The sequence below is a fragment of the Tympanuchus pallidicinctus genome, unplaced genomic scaffold (assembly GCF_026119805.1).
Source record: "Tympanuchus pallidicinctus isolate F22 unplaced genomic scaffold, pur_lepc_1.0 scaffold2, whole genome shotgun sequence".
In the NCBI taxonomy this organism is placed as follows: domain Eukaryota; kingdom Metazoa; phylum Chordata; class Aves; order Galliformes; family Phasianidae; genus Tympanuchus; species Tympanuchus pallidicinctus.
In genome coordinates this window covers 50,170,913-50,185,964 of record NW_026294721.1, presented here as the reverse complement: position 1 = coordinate 50,185,964, position 15,052 = coordinate 50,170,913, and the positions used below count along the sequence as shown (strand labels likewise).

At 44.5% G+C, this 15,052-nt stretch overlaps 1 protein-coding gene across 3 annotated transcripts in view; it reads right to left on the bottom strand.

Moving 5' to 3' along the window:
- STOX2 (storkhead box 2) overlaps window positions 1–15,052 on the bottom strand; it is a 126,690-nt gene that overhangs the window by 87,248 nt on the left and 24,390 nt on the right. The window contains exon 1 of one of the 3 annotated variants that reach the window (XM_052682622.1): window positions 1,431–1,712. The exons of the other annotated variants lie outside the window; for them this stretch is intronic. The gene's annotated coding sequence lies outside the window, so the exon portion shown is untranslated. Of the gene's footprint in view, window positions 1–1,430; window positions 1,713–15,052 lie in introns of those variants that run through there. 3 annotated transcript variants of the gene reach the window in all.

The following is a 15,052-nucleotide window of genomic DNA, read 5'->3' as shown; positions in this document are numbered from 1 at the left end:
ACCACTCCTCTCAGTGATGGCAGGAGTGTTGCACACAGCCCAGCACACCTTCAGCCCGCAGCGCATCTACTCTGTACCAGGATCTAAAGGAGCTGTAAGAAAGAAGGGGACAGAATCTTCAGCAAGGTCAGCTGTGGCAGGACAAGGGGAAAGAACACAAGCTGCCCAGACAGGTGATGGATGTCCCATTCTTGGTGACACTCAAAGTCAGGCTGGAAGGGCTCTGAGTACATGATGGAGCTGAAGGTGTCCCTGTTCACTACAGGGAGTGGGACCATATGGCCTGTAGGGGTCCCTCCCAACTCAAATGATTCTGTGATCCTATTATATTAAGGAGGACTTTGCTTTCCAGCCCAGACCGACAGACACAGTGAAACAAGTGAAGGGCAAAAGAATAAGAGAGGAATGGTTTTACGACATAATCACATACTTATAAATAGCATGTTTTCCATATGTGTCAGATATCAAATAGCTTAATGACAACTGATAACTGGCTGATTTCTGCAATCTGCCATCAGCTGCTATTTTCAAAAGAACATGAGCTATTCCTAATATCGCAGTACAACTCCACTTAGCTATGTAGGAAGCTTACATTTTTTCAACCAGATGGCAGGTATATACTGTTTTAACCAAAATTCTGTTTTAAGAACAATGGTCGATATTATAATGACAGTGCTTGACAAGCCAAGAGGCAGACAAAAGTAGGTAGCTACATAATACCATTCAGTATTGCCCTTTAAAAAAACAACACGCTTATGAATGGCAACAGATGGGTGAGGTAATCAGGCTGCATGACCTCATTTAGTGGGGGAAAAAGAAAAAAGAAAAAGGAAAAGTGCATTGTTTGTTGTTTTGTTTTTGTGTTGGTTTTTTTTTTTTTTTTTTTAAACTAAACTTCAGCCTTTATTTCCAAAATACACTTTGCAAAACTTGGATAGCATTTTCCTCAAGCCAAAGCCTCCGCTCCCAGAATCTCTCAGTAGAGAGCAGCTCTGCCACATAGCAGAGTGATTAATCCTCACCACTGCACTAACACCCAGCAGAAGAAAAAAGCCCAAGTAGAATGACTACCTCTAAAATACAGTGTTTGATATGATAAAAAATAATCTGTTGTAAAAATTCTTTTCCATTAGAGCAGTGTCTACTAATTAGCAAGTAAATTATTTACGTTGGCATTTCTGCTGCAGCAGAAGCCCATTATCCTGCTCTGTCTCATTGACTTCTCTTAAACAGTAACAGCAAACAGGAACAGCAAACAGGTACAGACTACACCTTGCAAAAGTGAAATAGCTCAGCATTTTCAACGGGCAGGAGCTCAGAATTGCCTTAGTTTGAACACATTTATTTCCCAGCCCCTTTCCGTACTTGCCCACCCGCAATCCCTCACTCCTCCCGTTAGCCCAGGACATGGTTTGTCCTCCCGTGCTTACCTGATGCCTGGGTCCTTCCCTCCAGTACAAGCACAGACTGGAGAAGAGAAGCGTGCTGCCGACAACGAGCGGCACAGCTGACACACCCCAGGTGATCACACAGCGTCTCCTCAGTGCCACAGACTTACACACAAAGCTAATTTGAGCAAAGAAGATCCAATACCCTACCAGTCCCATTCACCGAGCCCTGGCATTCTCTAAAGTCGTACTGAAGTATCTGAGAGTAGCCGGCTGTATGTTAACAGAAGCAAACTCTCCCTGTATTTCATACCCGCTCACACCGCATTTTTTTTCAGGGTGTTGCTTAGGAAAAAAAAAAAGTACAAGCTAGTTCAGCTTCAAATGGCCAACCAGACAATCATGTATTTTCCTCCAGTTGTACTGACTCTGTTATTTTCCCACACACTCCTGATGCGGTGATGGACTTGCCTGAGCAAGCAACACAGCGCTTTCGGCAGCAGATTAGAAAACAGAAATGTGCACGGAGTCCAGCACTGTGTTGTGGCCAGCAAGGATTGGCTTCCCATCAGCAGCCCAGTTACTGGAAGGTGTGCAACTCTCTGAACTCTTACACCAGGGATCTTGGGCACTAAGCAAGGCACTATGGCACTCCCATTCCCCAACCCTGCTGCAGAAGGAAATCCACAAGAATGACTTCTGCCAACAGAAGGCATTGTGGCAAAAGGAACCAGTGAACTCATCCCCATGCCATACGGCAAAGGGCATTTGCTGCAAATGTGTATGCACTCCAGATTTTGGGAGCCACCAGTGCTACTTAGGCCTTTGTAGGCTGCATGGTCTGTGGGTCTGGTCAGGCCAAGGGGCTCAGGCAGATCCCCATGCCAGCAGCACAGGGCTGAAAATTTGGAGCCAGCACTAGGAAGCACCAAATCCTTACAGGGCAAGCATTCCTGCCTTGATTTGGATGTACTTACTCTTCCCATCTACTCTGTGAATAGCTGCTTGCTCATTCCTAAGGTGATCCTCTTCTACCACAGTCACCTTTCTTTCCCTCCACTTTGCACTTCTTCATTTTCAGTTCATGCCCTCTTCCACAATTATTTTCCTCATCTTATAGACCCTTCTGTACTTATTCAAGATACCATTCATCTCCCTCATCCCTCTGCCAAGCCCTCCTCATGCAAACAAGCAAAGAAGCAAAAACCCAGCACTACAGTCTTGCACAAATAGTGTGCCAGGTTATAAAAGTTGCAAAAAAGTAAGATCCTCTTATGTTGGAAATTCTCACTGTTTCTGGTCTCCTCCTTGCATCACTGAGCATTTCACTAGTTCAAACAAATGCAGTGATGACCATTTACCATCCAGGCCAGCAAGTTCTAACAAGTCCAGAACCTTCACCAGGCCAACTCACTATAAAAGCAGAGCAAGTTATTCTCCTTCTGGCCAGGAAGGTCCCAGGACTAAGATTTCCCTCATGGTCCTCACTGAAGAGACCATAGTGGACTAGATGTCCTCAAGCTGGCTGCCCAGCTTGATAAACCATTGGCCTGATAAACCATTTCTACTGCAGTCTCCTGATGAATGGTTTCCAGGTCTACAGCAATTTTTCTGTAAAGCAAGTAGACAGCTGAGCTCCCATTTTGCAAAAAGGACAGCCCTTCTCTGAATTACAGAAGAGGGCAGTTCCTCATAATTTTCCTGAAAAGCCCCCAACACCTTACACAGTCTCCACGAAGCCATTCCTGCAGCTGTGCAGAAAGCTTCGGGAAATACAGCCATATGCTGGTTTAACTGAAATGATGTCATGAATTCAAGGTGCAAATGCAGCCAGGAACAACAAGTTTGCCCTTTTCACCCTTGGCCTGGGCAATGTAAATGATAGTTTGTCTTTCTCAGCTCATTTTCTTCTTCAACAACAATCAGTTTATCAGAATAGGAAGCCAAGTCAAACTGTGTAACTTCAGGTATGTGGAAGAGCTTTTAGGCACACACAGTTCACACAGGGCTAGGAGACAAGAGGCATATAGATGAACAAGGTTGCCCGGAGAGGCAGTGGATGCCCCATCCCTGGAGACAGCCAAGGTCAGGCTGGAGGGGCTCTGAGCACCTGATGGAGCTGTAGGTGTCCCTGTTCATCACAAGGAATGGGATCAGATGGTCTTTAGAGGTCCCTTCCAACCCAAATGATTTTGTAATACTTGACCTTAGTTGGTACATGGCTGTGGAGGGAAGGAAGCCATATTTCTCCCTTAAGGGAAACATGGATTCCTGCTAAAAAAATTTATCTGGCTGGATGTATCTACTCACTCTCACAGTCAACTGTGACTTTTTAGCTTTCTTTTCCTAATAGCCTCAGCACTTCTGAGAGCATCACCCTGAGCTGCTGCAGTCCCATGAGAGACAGAGGGATTTATGGTCAGTAAGATGCATCAGATGACATAAGCAAAGAATCCAATCATCAGCAAAAAATCAAACAGTCCGTCTGGGCTGAGGAGATAGAAACACTGACCCCACAGGCAGAGGTGTGGTGCGGAAAAGAAGAGCATAGCTCCCTGAGGTTTAATCTAGGTAGCTCAAGCAATCACAGTGGTGAAGAAGGGGATGCCAGCATAAGCCAGGTGCATGGATATATGTCACTTTGTAAGCTGTGTGACACACAGTGAGGTTTACACCACCAATCTCTTCTTCTGGTCTGCAGCAAGAGCCCAAGGGACTACATGGGCAGCACAGGCATGGGCAGCCTTGAGCTCCGTGATATCTCATGCATGTGATGGGACACACATCAACTCTGCCTTTGCAATTGATGTTTCTGGCCAGCCAGCAAGGAGTTCCACTATTGCTATGGTATCTAGAAACCTCAGGGAAGTATTCAAAGCCTCCGGAGTTTAAGTTTCACAGCAAAAGGGGAAAGGAAAAAAATAATAAGAGGAAACAAAATAAAATAGATGTGTCGACAGAAACCTAAAACACAGACAGACGGCCATCCTGTTATCATTGCTGCAGTTCATTTAAAGGCAGTATTTTTCCAAGCTTTTCCATCCTGCAGTCACATTTCCAGTTCCTCTGCAGACCTACCTGGAGGGACTGAATAATTTGCATCTATCTTTTCCTAACATTCCACATATTATTTGCATTTATCGTGAATGGGTGGAGAATAGTAGTGCTTAGTACAAGAAATAAATAAATTTAAAAAACAAATCAGTCAGCGCTGCCAGTCACAAAGATGCAGAAGTTGACAAAAATACAGCTTTTCATTATTTTTTCATTCCAACCAATGCACAAAATACATGAAATACAAAAGAGTGCCTCACATAGATTTTTTTCCATCTGAACGGAGCTTTGACAGTCAAGAACACTGCATTTTTCACATAATAAAATGTGATTTTTCCATCAATTGTGTCGGTAATGAAAATGTTACATACAGCATAATCCCTTGAGAGCCAAGAAGTCTATGCCAAGAGTGAGACTGAAAGCTGCAAAACCAGGATCCTCAAGGCAAGAGAAGCAGAGGAAAAAGAAGAACTGGTCCTCCACCATTCATTTAGTTTTCCATCAGTCCTCCCCCTAAAGGGCTCCCCTTCCTTTTGCTCGATAGGAAGGGCAGCCAGAGCAAAACCGTCCATCTGGTTCCCATCACAGGAAAGACTGCCTATTCTAGCTCCTGCCAAAACCTGTCATTAGCAATCAGCATAGGAGTGAGTATGAGAAGACACAGTACAGCTAAGACAACAAACCTAATACTTTTAATACACTAATCATAACAGCAGAACTCAATTTGGTTCTTTATAAAAATATCACGGGAGTCAGATGGCTCATCTTAGTAGCCTCATTTTATCAGTGTAATTAATTTAACAGGCAACACAAATGTTATTTTCTTCTGCCATGGCATACCCATCAGCACCTATTAGAAGCATCTGCAGAAGTGAAATACGGCAAAGAAGTGTAATTTGATTAAGCAGATGCTACACGTTAATATACCTTGTTTCCTTCTAGCTACAAAACAGACATGGCAGTTAAATCCCGACGCAGCCTTTGTATCCCAGACCTACCACGTTACAAAAGCTTGGAGGGACAGCCACCAAACTGCCCATGCTTTCTTTCCACAGAAGTTCAGTACAACTCTTCCCACCACCCCTAGCCTTGTCAGCCAGGTACAGTAATGCCAGCACCCCCAGTTTTCACAAAGAGAATGATTGTTCTGGCACATCTACCCTTAAGATCTCTATCACTTCTTCAAATAACTAAGAAAACAACCAAAAGCCCACCAACACGCACATCCAACTCAAAGCAGCCCATAGCAATCCCTTTTGTGGCTGCTAACAGGGATTTGAGACCTGCCCAGTCACTACACCATGGGTGTCCAACCTTGTGGGTTGCCTAGGCTGCCTTGACTGAAGAGGAATTGTCTAGGGCTGCATATGCATAGGTTACACTGAAAGTAATGCCTTCCATTTATTTCCATGTATACTACAACAGATACAAAGAACACAATACTATTTAATAGAGCAAATTCTCAGCTACAAAACACTATTTTTCATTACAGACACAATTATTAGCTACATACTTTCACCAGCAACAAACAGGAGCCTGCATGCCATATTCACAGCAATCTGCACCAGTGGAGGTGGCCCACTCTCACCACTGCTGAAATGCACTACCACCTCACTGTGCTCTCACCTGCTGTTTGGTCTCCAGAAATGTTCAGCAAGTGCCATTTGTTTCTGCATGGAGAGCAGTGACACACCTTTCCTTCATACATAATTCCATGTCAGGCACCACTATGTCACAGGGCCCCTGTGCTGCCACCTGTCACATGGCAACAACACGTAATGGAATATTGGTGGGAAAGTTCATCCTACACTGCTGTACCATGAACGTAAACCTCTGAATTCATGGGCCGACATCATAAAACAGGAGGCATTGCTTTCAGAGCAGCCCTCATAATACATATCCTGTAGTTCAAGCACATAAGTAATAAAGCTCATACCGGGGGTGGCCGCAGGGAGAGCTGGGCCATGAGTGGGCCACGGGTTGAATACAGCTGGAGTAGGACACTGTATCACCAACACAGCACACTGGTGAAAGCTCTGCCACAACCTATTCCCCTCTCAGGAATATAATCACACACAGCCCTCCCCAGTTCCTGAACTCCCTGCAAGCAGCACAGACACCCTGCTTGGAGCACTCGCCCAGCTCCCTACAGGCAGTGTTTTTCCCATCTCTTTGACAAGGGCAGCACCTCCAGTTGGGTCAATCCCGCAACCCTGAAGGGCGTATTCATCAGGTGAACACCTCAGGATTGCCAGGAGAGCAACTTGAGATCAGTTCTATGCCACAACTCCTTCCTTCAGCTCCTTGCACCGGGGAAACAGCATCACAACCCAACACTTGCACAACAGCAGTTTCTTTTTAAAGCCTCGCCCTCCCTCTGGTGACTTGTGCTGGGGTGGGAGGCAGAGGTAGGAAAAGGGAAAGAAAGCTCCTCTGGGAATTTCCACCACACCTCTGTGTAGGGATGACATCCTTAGGACTGTCCACATCAGCATCCCTGTCACCTGGTTTACCTCTCACCAGCTTCCTCCGCTTGTGAGGATATTCCCATGCTAACCTAACAATAACCTCAGAGTGAATATGGATAACACTTTTTTTCTGCTTACTTTCAGGAAACAATTTCCCAATTTGCTTCTCTATTCTTCCCACTGCTGTGTTTAACTCCAAACTTTAATGACCCATTTAATAAGGGGAAAGAGTCTTCTAGGAACAGCACCAGGCTATTCTATAGGCTGCTCAGGAATGAAATCCTATCATTTATACTCCCTTCTACTGAAGAGAAACATCTGCAGAACCAAAATAAAGTGATACAAAAAGAAAACAAAGGGAAAGGCTGGAGACAGGCAGATGGTGAGCTGTGCAGACACGCACTGCAGCCAGTGTTATTGCACCACGCTAAAGCACGGATTGCCAGAACTTCCAATTCTCTAGTTTTACAAGCTTAAAAATGCAAATATAAAGTCTCACTATAAGGCTGGAAGTTGAGAACTCAAGTTTCAGCTAAGGAGTACATTCCTCATGCTTCCATTGCTTATGTTTATGAAAGAATTGCATACATATTGAAAAACCTGATTTGGTGAGTCTCTAAACTAATATATATATTAGTTTAGAAGGGAAGAACAGCATAAAAGGTGCTTTTCATCAGCTGATGGTATGTATTTGCTTTAAAGTGACCATATATATATACACACATGCATATACATATCATTTTCACAAAAGTGTTAGCCTGATCTTCAACAGAAGTTTTGAACATGAAGGTGTACACCAGTACTGTATATCTTCAGTAGAGTGGTGAGGCACTGGAATGGGCTGCCCAGGGAGGTGGTGGAGTCACCATCCCTGGAGGTGCTCAAGAAACTTAGAGATGTGGCACTGAGGGACATGGCTTAGTGGGCAATAGTGGTGGTAGGTTGACTACTGGACTAGGTAATCTTAGAGGTCTTTTCCAACCTTAATGATACTGTGAATTCTATGACTGCTGGGTTATGCTGCATTTGAAAAATAGTTTTGGACAGTTTTAAATGCAGAATACTTACCTTATCCACATACTGTACACCAGCCATCTGCATTCTGATGAGGCAAATGAATAACTGCATTTCCTCCACAAGCTGTCTATAAATCACCAAGGTATTTAGCCACTTAACTTAGTGCTGTCAAATACACTTTGCGATGGCCAAACACAGTCCATTTGATAGAAATGCACAGCTGAAATTTTCAGAGCACTGTAACTTGCCTTAAAGCCTTCACAACTGCAAAGGACCAATGAAAAACACAGGAAAAATACAGCATGAGAAGCAAGGCTACCCCAGTACTTTCTGTCTATCTGAATCCACAAGCATCCTAACCCCAAACATTGCAGGATGCAAAAGGTGAGCTGTAGGAAAGGAAAAAGCAACAAACAAGCCAAGTAGGAGAGTCACAGATAAAGAAAGGGGGAAAAAGGAAGAAAACAGAGAATAAAGGAGGATTAAAAAAAAACAAACAACCAAACACAGATTTCCTGGAGAACATGCCAAGAGGAGGTAGAATAAAATCATTTGTAGCTAAAAGGCAGGAGTAATATTCTGCTCTTAGCCTTCATGCAATCTCACACTGTATCAGCAGAAAGACCAGTATTCAAACACAGACATCAGATCTGGAAACAGACCTGCCCCCATGCATCTTAGGGGTCGTACTTCTAAAATAAATCAAGTTTGGGGATGGAAAGTGAAAAGACAAAAATTAAAAAGGGCCTGACTGCGCCCAACCCTTTTGCACCTGGCAGCACAGTGAAGAGCTTGGGGCAGGATGCTTTCCAATCCCTAGCTGAGTCAGACACACGGCACGGCCCTATTCACCTGGCAGCACCAGAGCACTGTATCTGCCTGCCATCAGCAAGTGCTGCTAGGAGCAGGATATATTTTGCCTCACATTCATTTATTTTATTTTATTTTTGAGGAAGAGAGGGTAAGTTTCATACCAAAAATCCCAGAGAGCTCACAGAAAGGCGGGCTTAGCTGCCATCCCCGTGCCTGGAGGGGCCCCTAGCGGCACCAGCCCGGCCCCAGCAGCACAAGTTTTCCTCAAGTTGCACGCTGAGTATGAATTCACCCGAACACGGTTCTCAGTCACAAGCTCCCTGCTCTGCACATGGAGATGCACCCCTGTGACAGCATGCAGGTTGAGCTGCGTCCAACTAGAAACAAAGATTTATTTTTTTGTTTCTCGTTTTGGATTTTTTTTTTATTTTTTTATTTTTTTGCAAACTTGGGCTTGCAAAATCTCAATGGAGTCATACATACGGTCTTGCAGCATCCACCCATGGGTTTGTGGAACAGGGGTGATGGTGAGGACATGCATATCTCCAGCCCAGCCTTCTGCTCCCAGAAGGACCAACCCTGACTGCATAGAATCACAGAATGGTTTGAGTTGGAAAGGATCTTAAAGCCCCCCCAGCCCCAATCCCTGCAGTGGACTGGGTGCCCCCCCACCAGCTCAGGCTGCCCCAGGGCCCATACAATTTGGCCTTGGGCACCTCCAGGGATGGGGCACCCACAGCTCTCTCTCTGAACAGTCTATTCCGGCACTTCACCAACCCTCTGAGTGAAAGATTTCTTCCTAATATCAAATCTAAATTTTCACTCTTTCAGTTTAAATTCATTCTGCCTGGTCACCCTTGCAGATCACGTCAAAAGTTGGTGCCTTTCCTGCTTCAAGCTTGTTCCCTTCAAGCACTGGTAGGCTGCAATGAGGTCTCCCTGGAGCCAAACTGAACAGCTCCAGCTCCCTCAACCCTCAACTTTGTAGGAGAGGTATTCGAGCCCTCTGACCATCCTCGTGTCCCTCCTTTGGACCTGCTCCAGCAGCTCTGTGTCCATTTTCTGTATTTTACTCAAGTGAGGCAGCACAGGTCCTGGTCTACCCAGACCTTGCAGTCCTCCAAGGATAGAGCTCCTACAGCCTCTAGGGCAAATTTTCAATGTTTTTAATTATCCTCACAAATATATTAAAATATATATTAATAACAACATTTTTAATATTCGTTCAGAAAATCTCTTCAGTTCACAACAGTTGTCACTTGGAGCCTGGCTCTATCTTTTCATTAACATCCCCACAGCATAAGCAGACTGCTGTAAGGTCCCCTAGAACCACGTCATCTCCAGCCCCTGTCCCTCAGCCTCTTTCACAGGGCATGTGCTCCAGGCCCCAGCCTGAAAATCCAGTACTTGGACTGGCAAACATGATTTGCTACTCCTATATAAACAAGCACAGATGCTAAAATGCACATGTGCAAAGCCACAGCCAGATTAGATGGTTGTCTAACAAACCAGCAACAGAGTTAACTATACATTTGCTGAAGCAAAAAGCCACCAGCAGAGATCATCTGCAGTTCAATAAAATGGCAACCCTCCATCAAGGCAGCAGAGGGAACCTAGCTACCATTTTTCACAAGTCACGACTCAGTATGAAATGCACAGGAGTACGCTAAATGCCTTGAAAACTTACTGTCTTCAGAATGAGTCGTGCTCCAAAATGCTAGTGTGTTTTATACCCAAGAAGCCCACCGATTTACAACCAAAAAGGAATATGATGGTAATTTGACACAGGTAAATTATCTGTTGCATGACAGGCATCATGCCATACAAACACATGCTGTAGCTGAGGAGAATATGGTCAGTGCCCTGAACTTGGGGAAAACTAGAGGAATGACTGGCGCCTTCACATACATTGCTGGAAGTCACACTAATTAGAAGAGCATTTATTAGTGGGAGTAACATCTCTTCCAGGAATTTTGGCTGAAACCTGAAGCCTGCATGACTGCATTGAGTGACAAAACACTGAGGAAATGTGGAGCTGATGGACTGCACGAGACCCATTCCCTTTGCATAGCAGCAAAACTCACCTCAAGCATCATTCTCTGGGAAGTTCTCTGGGAGCAGTTCTCCTCTGCTATGGCTAGGAGCCACATCCTTGGGCAGAGACAGGGCGATGCTGCAGCTAAGCTGGTCCCACTTACTCATTCAGGTACCCTGGCTGTGCAACATGACTCCACACACCCAGTGAGCCAGCACAGTCACGAGCTGCTGCACAACAGTGGGCACAATTCAGTACCTTGGCCCAGGGGTGCTGAATAAAAATCAGTCACCTGCCCTTCTGCAACCCAAGAAGACAGAATCAAAACTGACAGAGGCAAAGAAATAACTATTTCTTCCTCTTTTTTTCTTTCCATTTCTTCCATTTACAAGCTTCAATGCAGTCTGCCCTTGAACCACAGAATCACTGATCTCAGAGATGTATAGAGACACACATCTTTCCTCTTTCAGCTGCCACCAATAGCTGTTTTTTTCAGACTAACCAAGGTAGAAAGAACACCATGAACACTTGGCATGTCAAAGCACACTTGAACTGCTCTAACACGTTATGCTGGAATTAAAACAAAGCGTTTTTCCTGGTTTGCTTTATTTCCCCACTAGTATGGCAACTTTTTCAGGATCCCTTGTGGAGAATCCTTTTTTAAAAACTAATGAAGTTAACCTCAAAAGCAGCCATGTCCTGAGCCAGACCAGCACTAGGGATGAGGCAGAGGTTGTACGATGGAGCCATATGAGGTATTGTGCCTAAAACTGACATGCTGCTAAAATCATGGATGGGATACTATGGATAGTGAACTAATCAGAAGTGAATTAGAATCATAATACATTTGAGAGGTTGCTGAACAAGACAGGTCTCCCAGCCACAGCAGCAGGGTCCACACACCTACTGTAGCTTGAGAGGCATCACAGTACCCCACCAGAGCTGGGGCCTGGCTACAGAGGGCTGGCAACCAAGGCGCTAATTCATAATATATCCATAAACACCTTTATTCTCCTGGACCTACATCAAGGTTTGGAAACAGAAAAAACAACTACTCCAAACCAAAACTTGGCACTCTGACCCTGCCTGCAATTAGTTCAAAGCCAACACATTCCCAGGAGAGTTAATAGCATACTGCTCTGCATAGAAGGGAAAAAAATACACAAAAATAAAAGAGGAATAAATGGGGAGGTAGCAGTACCTCCAAAACACCAAAGCTACAGAGGATGGCAAACCAGTCTGGGGCCAATGACACATTGCTTTTGCAAAGACAACCAAGGCACACACAGGAAACCACAGGCACACCTTGAGAGACAGCTGCTTCTCACTCCTCAGCTGTGGTGAGGCTTTGGATGGAAGACTTTGCCCAGCCTGGGAAATAACCCTTGCAGACTAAAGTGGGCATGTTTGGGGTAGGATCCAAGAAGCCAGCTTCAATTTCACGTTTAGAAACATAATCTATGGGTAAAATCTTTGAAGACTGAATAAAGACAAGGCTTAAAGAGGTGACAACTACATCTTGAGAACATGCTCTTGAGACCAGATAACTATACGAAAAGACAGTCATCACAGAATCACAGAATGGCCAGGGTTGGAAGGGACCTCAAGGATCATGAATCTCCAACACCACTGCCACATGCAGGGCCACCAACCTCCCCATTTAATACTAGACCAAGCTGCTTTCCTACAAGCAGTAAAAACCCTTCCTCGATGGGTAGGAAGTTTCAATTTGGGTGTAGGAGTAAAAATTTTTTTGACAGCCTGGAGAATGAAACCCTGGAACTGGGCTTGTTGACAGGCTGTGAAATCAACATTTTTGAAGTATCAATTTCTGGAGACAAGCATCTATCCTTCTTGGGGGCAAGGACTAGAAGATATCTTGAGCTCCCTTCTAGTCCTGAATGTCTAGAAGTACTCCAGTTATGTCTTTCTCATTACTGGAGTCCCAATACCAGCCTTAAATAAATTAATAAAAAAATAAAATAGCATCCTTAATTTAGTTTCATCCTGACGATCCTCATTTTCTCTCTTGTTTTGATTTTATTGACTCATTGGAACATACTTCCATGTCACACACCTCACTGCACAGAATTTCTGGTGTTCACACATGTAATAAATGTGACGAGTACAAAAAACATGAACTCTGCCAGCTTTGCGACAAACTATGCTGCTACTACATGGCAGCTAACCATACCTTGGGATCTTGCACAATACTCACAGTCACTGGCTTATCAAAAGTAGAGAATTTTTCTGAGCAGCTGAAAGAAAGTCAGAGGTGAAGGGCACTAGTGGATAATCGAAAGATTTAAAACAAATATGTAATAGTCATATCAGCTTCCTGTTTCCAGAGTTAAAGGAATTTCCTGTTTCCAGAATCAACTATTTAAAGAAAATACTGACAACACAGGGTGTTTTTTTTTCCCCCTAATAATGCCAAATAAAATAAATTAATAAGGCCACTGTTCCTGAGCACATTCTTTGGAGAGGAGTGGCTGCTCGTTTGCATGCCGCACAAATCACAGCATTGCTGGTGTGTGAGCCACTGTCATGCCTGCTTGGGCACTGTGTGTGGCGACCACTTGGAGAAGAGCTCAGCAAGCAGTGTTCTGCCATTCAGGCACTTCTTTCTGCTTGTGACACTCTCATGTATGATAAATACTGGAGTGAATCCAGAATGAGCACTGCTAGCAAGGTGGGACACGGGGTTAGAGGGCCAAGGTCTACACAGCAGCCCCACCAAGGAAAAACACAAAAGCTTCAGTGACGGATACAGAGAAAACTAGGCTGCACAGATGCAACATAAAGGGGTACAATACATTTAATCTCTGAGGTATGTCAGGGGAGGGGCTTTTTATAAGGGCACATAGCAACAAGATGAGGGGAAATGGCTTTAAACTGGAAGAGGGTAGATCTAGACCAGATATCAAAAAGAAATTATTTACTGTGAAGATGGAGAGACCCTGGAATGGGTTGCTCAGCAGGGTTGTGGATGCCCCCCCCTGGAAGCACAGAAGGCCAGGCTGCATGGGGCTTTGAGCAACCTGATCTAGTGAGAGGTGTCCCTGCCTATAGCAGGGGGTTGGAATAAGATGATCTTAAAAGTCCCTTCCAACCCAAACCATTCTGCAGTTAATCTAATAGTATCCACAAAGTACTAAGTGCTACCAAAAAGTTCTACCAGCAACCTTCCCTAGCAATCCCCATCCAAAAATAGCAACACCAAGCAATGGAACAAAGCAAAGACAAATGCATTGGGCAGCAGACAAGTGGGCTGTCATAGTAAGCCACATACATCACAAAATTCGCACAGGAAAAAAAATGTCACTGACTAAATGGCTGCAAACTACTTTTACTAGCCTGTGTTGGATATTAGCACAAGGATATACATATTTTTCAAACAATCTACAATAAACTTTCACTTGAAGCATATGTCAGTGGAAGGCAAAACAAAAACAAGCAACAGTTTCCACACTGCAGAGAAAAATCCCTGCAGTAACATGGCTGGCCAGAGCACCATTGGTAGCTGCTGCAGGAGGGTATTCTGAGTCCAGAGCAGCACCATTCCTGGGGCCACTGGTGCCTAAATGCAGGGAGCGCAGCGCTCACTCAGCAAGGGGCCCCACCACTGGCTTCTGCTCTCTGCTTCTGCAATTATTCAGCAGAATACCTCAAACTTATTTTCTCCAAGCACAACTCTAGATGCCTTTCATTCCAGCTGTTTTTAGAGATTAGTCAGTCAAGGAGACACAAAAGAAATCCTAGATTACACACTTGTGTAGTACTACTGTCATGCTGCAATTTTAGTAGTTTCCATCTCTGCTTCAGGGCAGCTCAAACATATAAAAGAAAAAAAAGAAAGGGGGTGTCTTCAGCTTACAAGGGTAGTTGGAATTTGCAAACTGCTTTACTGTAGCATTGGAGAGAACCATTTGCTCATTTTTAAGTGATTTAAAGGTGTATCCCTCTGATAATTGCAGAAGGGCTTTGACCATCCCACAAAGTAAAAGCAGTTTGAAAGCAGAACTTCATACTTATTTGCAAAGGAAAGAGATAAATTGTGGTGGAGAAGGTCTTGCTGGGTGCAGGGATTTCAAGCAGGGGCTGATGCAGGCTGAAGGAAGGTGGCACTGCATTATTATGGGATGCATGGGACAGAAGTGATTGGTGTGACAATCATCACTCTGCTCAGCACACAGGTGCACAGGCACGTGGACTGGGACCCTTCCTAGGTGGCCATGCAAAGAACTCAAGTACTGCTGCTGGTTGAACATCGACAG